The following is a 17331-nucleotide window of genomic DNA, read 5'->3' on the forward strand; positions in this document are numbered from 1 at the left end:
CAGCAAAGAGCTCCGAACACCTGTGACTCATCTCGATTCCCACAGAGCAGCCTTTAATGGGTGCAGATACATCCATCGCTTCCAGAAACCAGGTGGATTTTCAGTTCAAAAGGTACCTGCAGGCCATCTGGGCAATTCTGGTGAGCGGCTAATCTTGTTAGGATGTTCTCAGTGTAACTAAACACAACAGAAATACCCTCATTTGCTCATTTTTTTGAGGAGGGGGTTTGAAAATTTACCCAAGATGCGCAGAGAAAAAAAATCGAAATGTTCCCAATTTCGAAGAGTTTCTAGAATTTAAAAAAAAAAAAAAGTCTGATTTAGGGGGGGAAAGGAAGGCGGCTCAAGCCATTTTTGATATTAAGAGAATCTGAGCAACCTGCACTGCAACAGGGTTATAAATAGTGATCTAAATTCATCCTGCGCTGACTGCCATGTGAGGCGGAGAAGCCATCAGATGAGAATAAATGCAAGTGATCCAGTGGCAGCCTCACGAGGGGGTTAAATCTAATAACAGCAGAGCAATGGCCGGTCAGAGGCCTCAGACTGCTACGCTGTGACCAAGCTCGGAGAAACAGCTGTTCAGAGCTTTAAAAATGATAAAAGAAATATTTGCCTTCTATTACATTTTTGATGTTTCCTGCAACTGCAGCTGCAAATATCAGAACTCTGTAATGAGCAATGATTACATCGTGGCTGAACGAGCAAGGAATGCTGACTGACAGGTGACAGGTACTATTCAAAATTGCAATGATAATGAGTGCTTAGCGGGAAAGATGGAGGTAAAAATTAGCATGGAGCATAAATTCAGAGCCCTTTTTGGTGTAATTACAGTCACGTGTACATTTGCCAGTGCAAAAATGGCCTCCAAAAAGAGGCCGAAGGCCATACTGTACTAATACTAAGAAAGGTGGATGAAGCCTGGAGCATCACCTCAAAAAAAGGCATGTTTGGTAGGAAAATAAGCCAAAATATGACAATAAACTTTCAGTTTTTTTGCCCTACTGTCTTACTAGTCAACAGAAAACTGACTGGATGACATCGGGTTGAATTCAAGGCTTCTTTTTTTAATGGTCGTCTTTCAGGTCAGGAATACTTTCAATTTTTCACTTTTTAATCAGGGAAGTCTTTTTATGGCAGTGACTGACCTACCAGATTTACCCCTGGAAACAACATCCACAGACATCTTTTTGTTTGTTTGCTGGCTTATCAGAGCCTTTTCATTAATAAATAATCGTCACAAAAATGACGAAGATGAGCTGTGGAAAAATCAACTCAGGCTGTGTTTTGGGAGGGATTTTCTGAGGGAGGGGGCAGAGCTGTGGAGATCGGTTCGGGTCCTGCGTGGTGTTGACAGGAAGGAGTGTGGTGATGGAACAGTTTGTTTAGGTGGGTAAGTGTGTGGGGGGGGCTGTGAGTAAAGAGAAGGACTTTGAAATCGATCCACTGCGGGGCAGGAAGACAGTAATACCAGAGGGCAGGGGTGATGTGATCAGGAACTGGTGAGCAGGCGTACTGTACCGTTCTCAATATACTGGAGTTTATTTAGGAGCTTGGATGAAGCTGCAGTAGTGACTTGTGGACGAACTAAAGCATAGGATCACATTTTTGGCTAGAGAGAATGATGGAGTGATGGAGCGAGGCAAATGATGTATGAAAAAATGCAATCCTCTCTTTGACTGACATGGTGTTTAATGATTTGGGATTAATGATAATTATGTGTGATTCAGTTTAATTGAATTTAAGGAAATCTTACGTGCAAACTACAGGAGACCATGTCTGTGAAGGTTCTCAGTCATCCTGGTCATCGTAGTCAAAGGAGCTTGCCAAGAAAAGCGTCTGGACTTCTTTAAGTTGCTTGAAGACGTTTCACCTCTCATCCGAGAAGCTTCTTCAGTTCTAAGGTCAAATGGTGGAGAGTCCCAGATACAACCTAGTGGGAGTAACCCCCCACAGAGGGACAAAAGGACCCCCTGATGATCCTCTAATCGCCTGAGCCAAGGTGTGAAACTGGGTGTGGGTCCCAATTAGCCAGAGTTTTGGGTGAGTTCATTGTGAAACCTGGCCCCACCTTATCATGCGAATTCCTGAGGTCAGATGGCCCAGGATGTGAGTGGGCGTTAAGGCGTCTGGGAAGGGATCTCAAAACTGGATTATAGATGGCAGAGAGTTGGTGTCGTAAACCACCGCCTCTGTTCAAAGATGGTCGCTCAAAGTGGACATAGATGACTTCTTTCACTCCTCTTTCAAACCATCTGTCCTCTCTGTCCAAAATGTGAACATTGGCATCCTCGAAAGAGTGTCCTTTATCCTTAAGATGCAGATGGACTGCTGAGTCTTGTCCTGTGGAGGTGGCTCTTCTGTGTTGTGCCATGCGCTTGTGAAGTGGCTGTTTGGTCTCTCCAATGTAGAGGTCTGGGCATTCCTCGCTGCACTGTACAGCATACACCACATTGTTAAGTCTGTGTTTTGGCGTTTTGTCTTTCGGGTGAACCAGTTTTTGTCTGAGCGTGTTGCTGGGTCTGAAATGCACCGGGATGTCATGCTTGGAGAAAACTCTCCTGAGTTTTTCTGATACACCGGCTACATAGGGGATGACAATGTTGTTGCGTCTGTCTTTCTTATCCTCCTTCGCTGGTGTCTGATCTTCTTTTCTGTGCCTCTTTGCTGACTTTAGGAACGCCCATTTAGGATAGCCGCACGTTTTGAGTGCTTCCTTTACATGTGTGTGTTCCTTCTTTTTTCCTTCAGGCTTAGAGGGAACATGTTCTGCCCGGTGGTGTAGGGTCCTGATTACTCCAAGTTTGTGTTCCACAGGGTGATGGGAGTCGAACAGGAGGTACTGGTCCGTGTGTGTGGGCTTCCGGTAAACTTCGATGTTGAGGTTGCCATTCTCTTCAATGTGCACGGCGCAGTCCAGGAAAGGCAAACAGTCGTCCTTTGTGTCTTCCCTGGTGAACTTGATGTTTTTATCCACAGCGTTAATGTGCGCAGTGAAGGATTCCACTTCTTGTGTCTTGATTTTGACCCAGGTGTCGTCTACATATCTGTACCAGTGGCTGGGTACTCTTCCTTTGAAAGAGCCGAGAGCCTTCCTTTCCACTTCCTCCATGTAAAGGTTGGCTACAATAGGTGACACGGGGGAGCCCATGGCACAGCCATGTTTTTGTCTGTAAAAGCCTTCGTTGTATTTGAAATATGTAGTGGTGAGGCAGAGGTCTAACAGTGTGCAGATCTGATCGGGTGTGAAGTTGGTCCTGTCCTCCAAGGAGCTGTCTTCTTGTAGTCGTTTTCTGACAGTCTCCACGGCCTCCGTGGTGGGTATGCAAGTGAAGAGAGAGACTACATCAAAGGACACCATGGTTTCATCTGGATCCAGGGTAAGTTTCTGGACATTGTCGGTGAAGTCGGTGGAGTTCTTGATGTGGTGTGGGGTGTTCCCCACGAGAGGAGCAAGGATGGTAGCAAGGTGTTTTGCAATGTTATAAGTGGCTGAGTTTATGCTACTGACTATGGGTCTGAGTGGGACAGCTTCCTTGCGGATTTTAGGAAGTCCGTAAATGCAGGGTATGGCATCCCCTGGGTAAAGGCGGTGATATGTAAGGCGGTCAATGATTTTGTCCTTTTCAAAGTCTTGAAGGCAAGCTATAACTTTCTTTTTGTAGCTGCTTGTGGGGTCTCGCTTTAAGGCTTCGTAGGTATTGTTGTCACTGAGGAGAGTAGTGATCTTTGTATGGTAATCTGTAGTGTTTAGGACCACGGTGCATCTTCCCTTATCAGCTGGTAAAACAGTGATGTTGTGATCTTTGCTCAGGGAAGCGACGGCCTTCTTTTCCTGTATTGTGAGGTTGGACGGAGGGACTTTGGCACTGGAGAGGGTGGCTTTTGACCTTAGAACTGAAGAAGCTTCTTGGATGAGAGGTGAAACGTCTTCAAGTAACTTAAAGAAGTCCAGACGCTTTTCTTTGCAAGCTCCTTTGACTACAGGAGACCATGGCAGTTTGCTAGCAACCAAAGCAATGGCAAGGTTTTTGGTGCAGCACCTTCTTTGTGATAGCCAGCAAAACTCCAGTAACCAGATGCCAACCAGTCTGAGAGTACACAGTTTTACCTAGCAACTGGTGGTTTCCAACCAGTCTGTGTGACTGGTTAGAACTCGTTACCTGAAATACACATTTTAAGGGTTTAAGGATCTTTTACTTAAAGTTGCCTTGAGATAGAAAGTGAAAGAGGGCAAAGCCTAAGATCGCCTGGTGGAGGACAGTGATGGCAGAGAGGGTGGAGCAAGCACTCAAGACTACGTCAGCTCTGTCAGGTCCTTCTTGCTGTGAGGCAACAGTGCTAACCACCGCAGCAAACCAAACTTATTTAATACATATAAAAATGCAGAACGTGTATGATAAAACTTGCACCCTTAGCTGTAAATGCACTACTATGTTTTAAGATGAGGAAGAGGATTAACATGTGTTTCTTTTAAACCAATCATCTTACTAGCTGCGGCATAGGACGGATATGACCGCTCATTTAGTTTCATGCTTTATTGAAGGCAACAAGGCCAAAACGTTAGCATGTTTGTTGGCACGGCCGAATAAGTTGGTGTCCCCAAGACCCCGTAGTGAAACTTACAATACAAAACTGAAGGACTTTTAGCTTTCTAGACCTGTAGAAAGCTAAAAACAAAAGATAAAATCATCTAAATATATGAGCGTGTGATGAGATTAGTCTCTCTTTTTGGGATTTTGGTAGAATTTATTAGAGTTTAATATGAGATGACCAGGACAGCTGCAGCCATGATTTCTGCAGATGAACACAAGCTTTCCAAACTGAAATCTTTGGCAGGTGGTGAAGGTTTTCTTTCTCGCTCCATCTACTCTAATTTTAATTTATTGAAACGGTTGATTAGTTTATGCAACGGAGACGACACTGATGTCAGTTTTGTTTAATTATAGAGTAAATCTGTCCTGCCATCCTAATGGAAACCTTTCGACTGCAGCAAAGACAAAGGTAGCAGGTGGACTTGCCTGCCAGCGTGCATTTAATCGCCGTTTGTGTGAATAAAAAGCGAGAACATTTTGAAAAGCAGATATTCTGCAGGTAGTTGTCGATGCTTGGATGATTTTACAAGCTGAAAACAATTTTAATCTCCTGGAGATCGTGGATAAAAAAGACAAAAAACAAAACAAAAAGCAGACTACTGCGGCTTCCATGATGCTGCGCTACCAGGTGTTACTCTGATGTATTTCTGTGATAATAGTACTAGGATAGTTTGTCCAATTCATCACACGCCATGGCAGTGAAAATCACAATATCCAGCTTAAAGGGAAGCTCCCAACAGGCTTCATATAATAATACGCTTGGCCAAATATGAGTGAATGTGCTGATTAGAATCACACCCAGGCTCTCAGAGAGGTCCAGGTGCTGTTAGGTGCCCAATTATAATGCCTAGTGTTTTTTTAAAAGTGCGGACACTTGTAATAATATTAGCCCGAGCGCTGCCCTGACCTACCCACAGGGCTAACCCAGGACCTGTTTCATTAGTCCACTAGCAGCACTACCAGTTATGGAACTCAGTTTTTGCTTTGAAAAAGTTAAAGGATAGCTTCAGAAGGGAGAATTTGCTGGGCAGTACATTTAAAGAAGAGTAAGTCAGGCTATATGTCACTTATAATGACCACTTATCTCCTCCAACGCTAAAATTTCAGCATTGCCAGTATTTACTCTGAAAAACTTAGAGGTGAAACATTGTGATTTTCCTCAAAGTGAGAGGCAGGCTGGTGTGCTCTTTTATCATCTCTCTATTCTTGTATTGTTACCAACTTTCTCCTCCCGCTATGTGTGCAGGAAACTGTGATGTGACAATAGAAAGCCAGCTACACAGTAGTGTCCCATTTACCGGCATGGGACAGCGTGGGTTGAGAAACATCATTACACCTGCATTTATTTTCCAAAAAAAGAAAGGATGAACCAGAGCCCTCAAATTTATCACAACTTGAAGCCCAGAGTTTAAAGCACTACTCCGGCCATTTAGTCCTGACATTCCATTAAATTAGGTGACAGATGAGACAGTTTGAAAACATAATGGCTGAATTTGAAGCAGAAGAAGCTGAGATATCTGAGCTTTGGTCACAGCCCTGATACCACATTTATGTGAAAATACATGCACTTCCTGTCACGGTGATGCTTCACTACTGCTCTTTTTTAAAAAGAAAAATGCTTGAAAAAGAAATATTGCAAAAAACAATGTTACCAGCACCGTGGTCAAGCCCAGCCTTCACTGGTTTCATTACTTTGGCTGATTACTCAACAGAGCAAGATTCAAATCGAAAACAAAAAATTTTCGTCGAGCTGTTGACTGTCGTATTCTAAGCGTCCCTGCTGGCGTACCCCAACAAACAATTCAGTTTTTTATAGTCATTGTTTAAATAAATGCATAAACTCTAACTGGCCAGTTTGTTAGCTTAACGCTTCATTAATGCAAATATCTAATGAGCCAATCACATGGCAGCAAGTCAAAGCATCACTACTGAAGTTCAAATTGACCATTGGAAAGGAAGGGAATGGAAAGGAAAGGAAAGGTGATTTAAGTGACTTTGAAGTTGGTTGTTGGTGCCAGATGGGCTGATCTGAGTATTTCAGAAACTGGTCTGCTGGGCTTTTCCCCGCACAGCCATGTCTAGGGTTTCCAGAGGATGGACGCAACATGAATGAATTTACAATACATCAAAACCTTGAAGCAGATTAGCATAGCATGCGCTACTCCTGTTAGCTAAGAACAGGAAACTGATGCTGCAATTCACTCCAGTAAACAGAAGGCTGAACAAACATTGCCTCGTCTGATGAGCCTTTCTGCTGTGACATTTGGATGGTAGGTTCAGTGTTTGATGTAAACAAACCATGAATCAATTCATCCAAGTATCGGTGGATCAGGCTGTTGGTAATGCTGGTGTAATGGTTCAGCTCAGATCATTTGCAATTGGTTTCTTAGACATGACAGTAAGTTCCCTGTACTCAAAAGGCCTCCACGGTCACCAGATGTCAATTTAGCAGAGCGCCTTTGGGATTTGGGGTAAAACTCATGGATGTACAGCTGACCAATCTGAGACAACAGCTGCCATGTAGAAATGGACCAAAATATCTGCAAAATGTTTTTAGTACCTGGTTGGATCTATGCCATGAAGAATTATGGCAAGTTTGAGAGCAAAGGGGGGCCAACCCAGTGCCAAACAGGTATACCTAATGAAGTGTGTACCTTAGTGCAAAGCTCTTGTTTTTCTTTCAGAATGACATTTACAACACTTCAGAATGTTGTACATGTAGTTTCAGACTACATGTTCATGGAGCTTTAAGCTGCATTTGCGGATAGCACAGTGAGCTGTGGTCACAGACAGTGGGCCTATGCAGTGATTTTCATGGCAGAATCATGTGTGTCTTTTGTAGAAATTTCTCCAGATTTCTGAAATCATTTGACCACACACTGTTCTGTAGATGATTAGATAGTCTTTTTTTTAATGCCCAGTCATGTTAGTGACTGTTTACCAGTTAACCCAATTAGCTACAAAATGCTCCTCCAGCTGTTTTTTTTGTAGTACCCTTTACTTTTTCAGCCTTTTGTTGCCCTTGTCCCAACTTCTTTCAGATGTGCTGCTGATTTGTTTTCTATGCTCTGTTGTGAATAAAATCTGGGCTTAAGAGATTTGCAAATCATTGCATTCTGGGTTTTTTTTTACATCTCAACTTTTTTGGGATTGGGTTGATATATGTGTAGGACTTTTATTGTGCAAGGTAAGCAGAGGAAGTAGTGGCATTTGTGCACAATTTGGGTTAGTGGTACAAATCAGGACATAAAGGGAACCCAGAAAATGACAAAACACACAAAAGTTCTCATGATGCAACATAGCAGCAGTTTTTTTCCCTCTTAATCCCAAGCTCCGATGAGATAAAATATCCAGATGACATCATTGTGATGTCATTAGGTTAGGTGTAACTTATTCAAATAGCCATATATTTCAAAGGAAAATGTTAACAACTGATTTGCGAACAGTGACAAAGCATATATGACCGAGGCGAGCATATTAATGTTGTATCAATCTGAGCCATGCAAAAATGTCACACATCACAGTTACATGGACATTTGCAGATCCTAAACAGATTTTCCTGATCACAACCAGCCACAAAAAGCACTCATTTAGTCATAGTGTAGGAGAGGTGGTTCTGTAAACTGCCTGTCTGAGCCCGAGTCATTTACATAGGTAATGGTAGGGGTAGTGCTCAAAAATGTGTGGGGGTGGAAAATATACAATCCTCCACCAGCATACAAAAACAGCCAGGAAGAGAGGGAGAAAGAGCGAGACATGGAAGAAAGACAGAGAGGCAGAGAGGGAGATGTAGGTGTCAGGCTCCTGACGCACTCTGAAATGATGGGTAATTACATTTCAAATTACCGATGGGAACAAGAGCGAACTCCCTGACATTGGTGCGCAGGGAAATGCATTAAGAGTGTTGAAATCAGTGCGCAATAGGTAATTTCTAGAATTCCTGTGTTTAGGCAGATTTGCATAGCTGAAAATACCAGCTTAAAGGGCCACTTCACCGAACAACAAATCAGATTTACTTTGCATACTTACTCATTTTGGATGCTTCCCCGAACTGTACACCTTGTTTCAGGTTGGAGTTTGAGTTTTGTGAGAATTAGCAAATTTGTCTACCAGAAACAAAACCTCAGGATGCTGATTGTTTCAAGTGCATTAATTTTGAAGCTGCTGCAGGACAGATTTTGCGTGAAAACCCAATCGTGTCATCTGCCTAGTTTTAATAGAACAGAGAAATATTCCCCAGGTGGGACTGCAGGATTAGTTGTGGTGGTGTAGTGTAATAGAAACATAGTTGCAGCAGAGACTTTCTTGTTTACATCAGGCATTTCTTATTAAACGCAGCGAGTGAGTTAAATTAGCTTCTTTCTCATGAAACATAGTACTTTATAAGGTTACCATGCTAACATGTGGTTAGTAAACAACAGACTGTATATAAAAGATGGAGGTATCCACTGTGACGTTACTTTTTGATTTTTGAGTATGGATCTGAACAGTGTTGGGCAAGTTACTTGAAAATGGTAATTAGTTAGTAATTACTGATTACTTTTCCAAGAAAGTAATCCTGTTACTTCACTGATTACTTATTTTCAAAAGTCATTAGTTACTTTATTACTTAGTTACTTTTAAAAACCTGATACACAACCTGAATACATATTAAAGCAGCAGACCTTTCAGCCCAATTCTATTTTTTCTGCATTATCCATCATATAAGATTGAATCAAATGAAAACGTCTCTGTTTAAAAATTGTTTTATTAGTTTTAATCGTTTAAATTTGTGCACATTGCATCACTCACTCTTTCAAATAGATGTAGGTAAAACACAGCAAAAAATAAATAAAATTAAAGATTCAGCAGCACTAAGTTCTGTCGCTCTTAAGTCTATTTTCACCTGTTTAGCAGGAGTGGGGCCAGTGGAGGTTTGCCTGGTGCCGCAGCGGTCATGTAGGTGGGGGGGATCTGGGGGTTTCTCTGTGAATGTCACATTCCCGTGGCAGCGTGCTAGGTGCTCGCTCAGATTTGAAGTTTAATTTCTCACTGTAGAAAGAAGTTTTCTTCCCATGTGTACAGCAGACGCTAATGTTTTTGTCACTTTTTACAGAATCAAAGCTGCATGGTCGTACTCTCTCCTACACTCCATATTATCCATTGTTGATCTGCACATGTCTGTTACCACGGATGTTGTATGCTCATGCGTCATTGTCAAGAGACACTCTCACAAACAAAATCACGGTTTAGTAACGCAGTAACGCACCTTGCTTACGGGAAAGTAACAGTAATGTAATTACAGATTACAGCACTGCCCATCTCTGGATCTAAAGCCTTAAAAATCGCCATCTTGGGATCAGCCTCCTGGGGAGGCTGATCCATGACTGATAGTGTTCCTTTGTGTTTTTCTATCCAAGTATGCTTTTACTGGGCTGGCAGTGTCTTTGACAGGCTCTTGCCTTCTAGACACTTATCAGATGGTGTTGGATCCAAATCTGATGATACTTCTATATGTTTATAATTTCATCAGTTTTTAAAGATGTGTTTGATTTCTTCCTATTTATTAACAAAATGAATTTCAGACACTGTTCATCTGTTATGGATAGTTTTTAGCCCAGACACTTCTACCTTCTACCTACACTTGTCCAAGGACACACCGTTCACCATGCTGATATGCATCAAGTTGTCAGGTCATAACTCTTTGGGAATCATCTTGTTGGTGCAAAAATACAATTTTATGTCTGTCAAACGGTGTTATCTTTGGATTCATAAAGAATTGATAAAGAAAGCTAAAGAAATGGAAACAAATGAGGTTTTTCGTGACAGGTTGCTAGTAAAAAAAGTATCTAAAGATCCATCCATCCATTCGCTTCCGCTTATCCTTTTCAGGGTCGCGGGGGGCGCTGGAGCCTATCCCAGCTGTCATAGGGCGAGAGGCGGGGTACACCCTGGACAGGTCGCCAGTCTGTCGCAGGGCCAACACACAGGGACAGACAACCATTCGCACTCACATTCACACCATTCACACAATGGCAATTTGGATTTTCCAATTAACCTATCCCCACAAGTTGCATGTCTTTGGACGGTGGGAGGAAGCCAGAGTACCCGGAGGGAACCCACGCAAACATGGGGAGAACATGCAAACTCCACACAGAAAGACCCCGGCCTGATGTTGGAATTGAACTCAGGACCTTCTTGCTGTGCGGCAACAGTGCTAACCACTGTGCCACCGTGCTGCCCTATCTAAAGATACAATTTAAAATGGATTATTTGCTAAGGCAGACATTTTTTGTGTTAAAATGATTCATGGGTCAGTGTAAAGTGGCTTAACAAAACAAAAGCATTCCTCTGAAAATGGTCAGGTACAAGGATTAAACTGAATATCAGTGAAAAAGGAACCAAAATAAACATTAAAACAAACTTCAGAGAGAGCAGTGATTGTACTCAGGTACTGTATCTATACAACTTTACCACATACAACCCCAAAATATTATCATTCAGTAATGAAAACGGTTACATTTCAGAAGACTGGAGGTCGTTTGCTGTGGAATCTTGGATTTGCAATGATTTCTGGGATGAGTAGTTCCTTTAATGTTAAAAATAACTTTGTACACATTCTTGTAATTTTGCAATTTTCTCCTGCCTGTTTTTATTTTTTTAAATCCAAATTATTCACCAAATGTTTTTATGGTGATTATTAGCTTGGCCCAAGGCTTAAAACTCCTGGTTTTAAATGGGGGTAGCAGGATGTTTTCATATTTTTTTTCTATGTTTACAAAGAGAATACTAATGCTACATAAAGTATTTACATTACGACAGCATATGCATTTATATTTTATATGCATATAGCTATTGCGTGCATATTCACCTATGGGACATACTAACTTCATAACAGCAATTTTATCTGTCTAAAAAAATGGTAACATGTATTTTGTTGTTATTTTCACAATTTTAATTTTGAAAGTTACCTGAAGTATTGATTCTGGTGACATCCTAAGTTACCAGCTAGCTTGGTTAGCATGGAGCATCATAGCGCCCTCTACCGGACCTTGATCCCTAGCAGACATTTTGACCTGTCCTAGCAGGAAAAAGGATTTTTTTAAGTAACTCATTCTGTGTAGAGAATTCTGATGCTGAGATAATTGATCTGAGAAGAGAAACTGTTAACCTCAATTTGGCACCAATCCTGGCGTCTACACAAAATGGCACGACAATCCATCCAATAGCTGCTGAGCTATTCTACTCGGCACCAAAGTGGCATTGATAATGTAGTTGCCAGCAGTCTCTGGAGGGTTTTCCATGAGTGTGTTGTGAGTCCTAATGATAGCACTTAATATGATTTTGGTTTCAAATATTGGTGTTGGATGTGCATTAAAGTGCCTACAGTATTTTTAATAATTACGCCAATTTGAGAGCATTAAACACAATTATATAAATTAAGCTCATCGATGATTAAAGTTTATTAGAGTTTCCGTACAGCTAAGAGCTCATTTGTAACTGCAGTCACCAAAGCTTCACCCCCACCTGAGGGGGGAAAAATACATATACAACAGCTGCAAAGTCTGTAAATTATTTTGCTACTAGTAGTGAACAGTGAACGTCAGGTGAAAATGAATTTTTTTAAGGCACCAGGAGATCGCAAATAATTTATGAGATTCAAAATCTCAATACCACTGAAGCAAGTCAAATAAATATTGAATAATGCTTTTGGCCTTTTGGGGGATGGCTAAAACCAGATATTGTGCTGCAGGATAACTCCTCAGCACATGTTTGTACACCAGTCTGAGGTGGGCTGACAGATTTTTCAGTCCTCTATATTTCTTTTCATTTTTTTTAAGCTCCCTGGCTCACTGGTCAGATTCTTGCTATGGAATGTGGTGTGGGACAAAAGGAGTGGAGATCCAGAAACTCAGTGACCTCCTGGAGAGGTCTCTTTCTCCCTCTTCCGTTACTCTATTTGTGTCCCAGTCTGTCTACTCTGTTCATAGCTTGTTTTCCCTCCCTGCGTTTCTTGCTCTCGATCTGTCCATCACTTACTTGTTCACTCTGTCAGGCTGCTGCACTTTGATGTGGCGCTGGCACAGGTACTCTTTGCTTGGCCTCTTTCTTCATTCTTTCTGTTTCCTCACACACATACAACATGGCTATGTTCTACAACAACACACACTGGTGCATGCACAAAATCACACAAACCTTAAGCACAAGCTTTTGCAGGCAGGAATGTGTGGGAATCTCCCTCTGGCTACCTCTGTAACCTGCATCTGAAGCTGGTGAGGGGCCAAGAAGGCAACAGACCCAGGAGACTAAATGCAAATAGCGGAGAAGTTGGTAGGCTGCCTGGCTGAGATCAAAGATCCTCTCCGCATAGCTCAACTCTACTAGACATGCATGAACAACATTTGCTTCCACACACAGTCTGCAAGTGCGTGTTTTTGTAGGTGTGCGAGCGTGCATGTGCAGCGAGTGCGCACGTGCAAGCATGCTTGCATGTGTGCGTGTGTGTGCATGTGTGTGTGTGGGCAAGCAGCATTGTGGGGGTGCAAGTGTGAGAGCAGTAACGTTGGTTTTAAGAGGAGTTCATACTTTCAAGGAATTTGTGCTTTTGGCAAATGAGTCACACTGAATAAATGATCGCTGACCTCGGAGGAAGCAGTTTCAAACACAAGCGCTCAGGTAAATAAACAAGATCAGTCAAACATTTTGTGTCTCTGCATAGAAATATGTCTCTAATTATGCCCCGAAGCTTTAAAATCTTTCATCATCACCCGTGTCTTTCGACAGGACTGTGGGAATCGATAACAGAGCGCAGATCTTGCTGGTGTGCGTCCACCAAAATGAAGCTCGCCGGGTCTGCGAATCACATGGATGTTTTTAGCTGGTGTTCAGAGGATGAAGCTGCAGGATAGCTATAGAGACACCGAAACGTGAAGGCAAAAACCACAGAGTGAAAGAAGGAGCAGCTCTGATATTTCAGAGCATAATACACAATCACTGCAAAACTGTGAAAAATGATAAAAGCCTAAAAATACACACCCAGCCTCAAACTTACATTTAAATTACTCATTTGTGCTGATGTTCTACTCTGTCTGTGTGATGGACTGAAATGTAAAAAACATGAGGAAACAGACCAGCATACCATCAATAATAATGGTGTGTTTTTATTTAAGAGCAAACCTTTACTGTGCAAACCAGTGAAAAGACCTCAAAAAACAAATATATAAAGAATGTCTTCTACATGTAAAAAAATAACCTTTGTAAAGCTCTCTCTTGTTCAGCTGTAGCCTCAGGTTATTCTGACACAGAGCAACTGCATGCTGTAATAAAAGTGTTTGTACCTCTGAAGAAAAGTGCAAAAGAAGGTTTTTTAAAAGCTTTCTGACCATCAAAGAAGCTCTTTTCACAAAAATCTTGGAGAATCAACATTCAAAACATTTTATATTGTAAAGTAATATCAGATAGTACATAAAGAATACAGTACCATTACAATAAGTATCACAATACAAGTATTTTTCAGTAAAAAAAGAAAGAAAAACAGCAACATTAAAATACAGGCTCCCTTTAATGTGCTGAAGTAATGTTCAGTTACAGAACAAGAATATCAGTAAAATACTGTAAAGCAACAGCAAGTTTGTCGTATTTACCTTAGAGTTCACTTAATCCAACAAAGTCCTTAGAAGGGCTCGCTAATTAACTGTAATTCTTTTTATGGGAACTTACAGTAAAAATAAAGGTCTGTCTGGAATACAGTGAAATATGTAAGTGAGGTCATTTAATATACTGTAATTAAACAATACTTTACTACAACCTTCTGCCCATTGTTAGGATTAAGACTTAGCACCTCTTTACAAATATCCCAGTAAAGGTAGAAAGACAGGTTTATTAAGTCCCCCGTGGTCCACTGTGGCACTTATATTGAAATGCATTCATTTCTTACGAATGAGATTTCCCATAAGATTTGAATTCCAGCATAAGTTTTGTTTTGACTCTTTCCCTATAGCAGGGCACCCGCTGCTCATAGCTCATATAATCATGGATTAGCAATTCGGTGAGATGATAGCATCAAAGTGGGTGTGCAGCAGTCAAAAATATTGTATTAAAGACAAACAAACAAACAAAAAACATATCCAAAAGACCTGATTCAAAATAAATGTAGGTTTAAGGCACTTCCGCTATTAATTATCATTATTTATGATATATTTTGTGTTCGCTGCTCTGAAGTCCTTTTTAAAATAAAACTTTATTAGGAATTAGACTGTAAAGCAACATTGTGAGAGAAGTTTTCTAGGCTTGAATCATTTGAAAGTAAAAACTAGAGAATATCAGGGTATGAAAAGCAGGTTTTACGTAAATAAAACCTGACATAAAAAACATTGTATATTTTTGTATCGCTCATCGTCATTTTTACAAAGTACCATCTGTTAGTGCATGAGGTCGGTAAACAAATAAAACACTGCCTGTTTCCCAGTGTTTTTACTGAAAATATATTTATATATATATTTAAAAAAAAGTTTATTTCTTTTTTTTTAGTTTATTGGGACTTGGTCTGTTATATAACGAGTAGAATCAGTTGTTCTTCATTAATATGCGAACAATGCAGCAGAATCATTTACTGGTGATAGCAAACCATATGGTGTGATTATTAAGCATATCTCAGGGTGTTGTCTTTTCACTGTTACTGTCAGAGCATTAAACTAGAATGAGCAACAGCGTAAAACCCAAATGTGGATGCTAGAGGCTCAGCGAGAAATGAGAAAACAATCAAGCTTTTCATAATGTAGGCATGAATAAATTAACCTTTGCTGTTTCAAAGGTGGCTTTGCTGTTTTAGAACAGTCAGACTGTGCACACACATATTGGAATTTGTTTGCCACCTTAGGCAAAATAAGCCACTTAGAATGAACACGTGTGATGAGATTTCTGCTTTTAATTGTATTTGAGTGCCAGACATGAAAAATGTGTTTAAAAGCAGAAATGTTGGTTAATTGAAAAGCAGCAAACAATTTAGATTTGCGGTGATAATAGCCTTCGAGGACTGGGGTACTTGAACGTGAATAATAATGCATTAAAAAACAGCTTTAATGCAGAGAGACTGAAAACCTTATTTTTGAACTACATACACTGTGTGTTTTTTGGACAGCACAACATGACCAGCTGTTCACTGCAAATGTAAAGGATCTTTTTTTTAGATATCTGGTAGATTCACAGTTAAATTCCCATGTAAGTTAACAAAAAAAAGTCAAAATAGTTGTTATCAAGCTGTTTAAACAATGTATGAAAAAATATACCTGCAGAGATGTCAGCGATTGGTTTGTAAACTCCCATTCGGAAGCCTCGAGTTGAGCTTTTTGGGTGCTCTATAATCCATTTCTTTTCTAAATGGGACCACAACTTTACAAAATGAGCTTCTGTTGTGTTTAAACAAGAACTGAAACTAGAGATTTAGACCATGAATTCAAAAGGAACATGTTTACTGAGCTCATAAATCAAATGAGCTGCAGGATCATTTTTCCATAGACTTCAATACAATCACAATGTTTATTGCAACCGAAGAAGTTGCCACCTACTGGCCAGTAGTGAGAATGCAGGTTTGAGGCATTCAAGCAATGACTTGAGAAACTTCTCAGAACCAGTTTTATATGTAGAGTATCCTCTGTTCTTTTTGGAGCAAAGACATTTCAGATGGTGTCCAACCATCTGACGAACATTTAATCTGAACATACTAGTAAACTGCCATTTTGTCACGGTCTGCGGTGGGCGGACCGAGTGTGGGAGTGTGAGGTTCCAGGTGCAGACACAGACGAGGAGACAGTACCGAACTTGAAACGAAAAGCGAGCCTTTATTTGGGCTGATTAACGTGGCAAACAACAGAAAGCACTGAGGCGAAACTAAACTAGAAGCTGAACTGGGAAAACTAAGAACTGACACTTAACTCAGACAGCAGGGAAGGCTAAGACAGGGTGACAATGATGCACATGACTGAGGCAACTGTGAACAGGACTCTGTGCTGGAACAACAAGGAACTATGAAACGTATATACGTAAGTAACATGGACATGACCAGCAAAGACTCCTGAAACCTGGCGTAACATGGGGGAAGTTGAACAGACAACGCGGCGACGAACAAAGGAAGACTGAGGACTTAAATACACACATGAGGTGATCAGGGGAAGTGGAGACACATGAGAACACAGCTGACTAGAAGGAAACATAATGACAATACAGTAACACTAACTACAATGAACAAAGAACACCAGACTCTTTCAAAATAAAACAGGAAACACAGAGACATTGACATGGAGATAGAACATGAACTTAACCTAACCAGAGACATGAAACATGACAGGTAGACACACGGACCAGGGAGAGATGACAAAAGGGACTAAGAAACCAAGGACTAAACTGCAAACTAGAAAACAACTAGATGCGTTAAACTACACATGTGGATCCAAAAATATGCATTAGAACTTAAACCCTGGGCCTCATGGCCCAGTACCGTGACACATTTACCTTTTGCACACTAGACTACGAAGCATAAAATGACATGCAATATCCACAAAATTCTTAAGGATTTTGGGCTGCGATGCAAAACTTGATGGATGTTTCTGGTTGTATTTGATATAAACATGGTCATAAAATCAGGTATAAAACAAAATGGAATCAAAATTTCACAAAGAACGCATGCTCATGGATAGATATTTTACTGCATACTTTTATCATCACCTCCCACTGTACCGAGAGATTCGCAGAGGATAAA

Source organism: Maylandia zebra, linkage group LG23 (genome assembly GCF_041146795.1).
Source record: "Maylandia zebra isolate NMK-2024a linkage group LG23, Mzebra_GT3a, whole genome shotgun sequence".
NCBI lineage: Eukaryota > Metazoa > Chordata > Actinopteri > Cichliformes > Cichlidae > Maylandia > Maylandia zebra.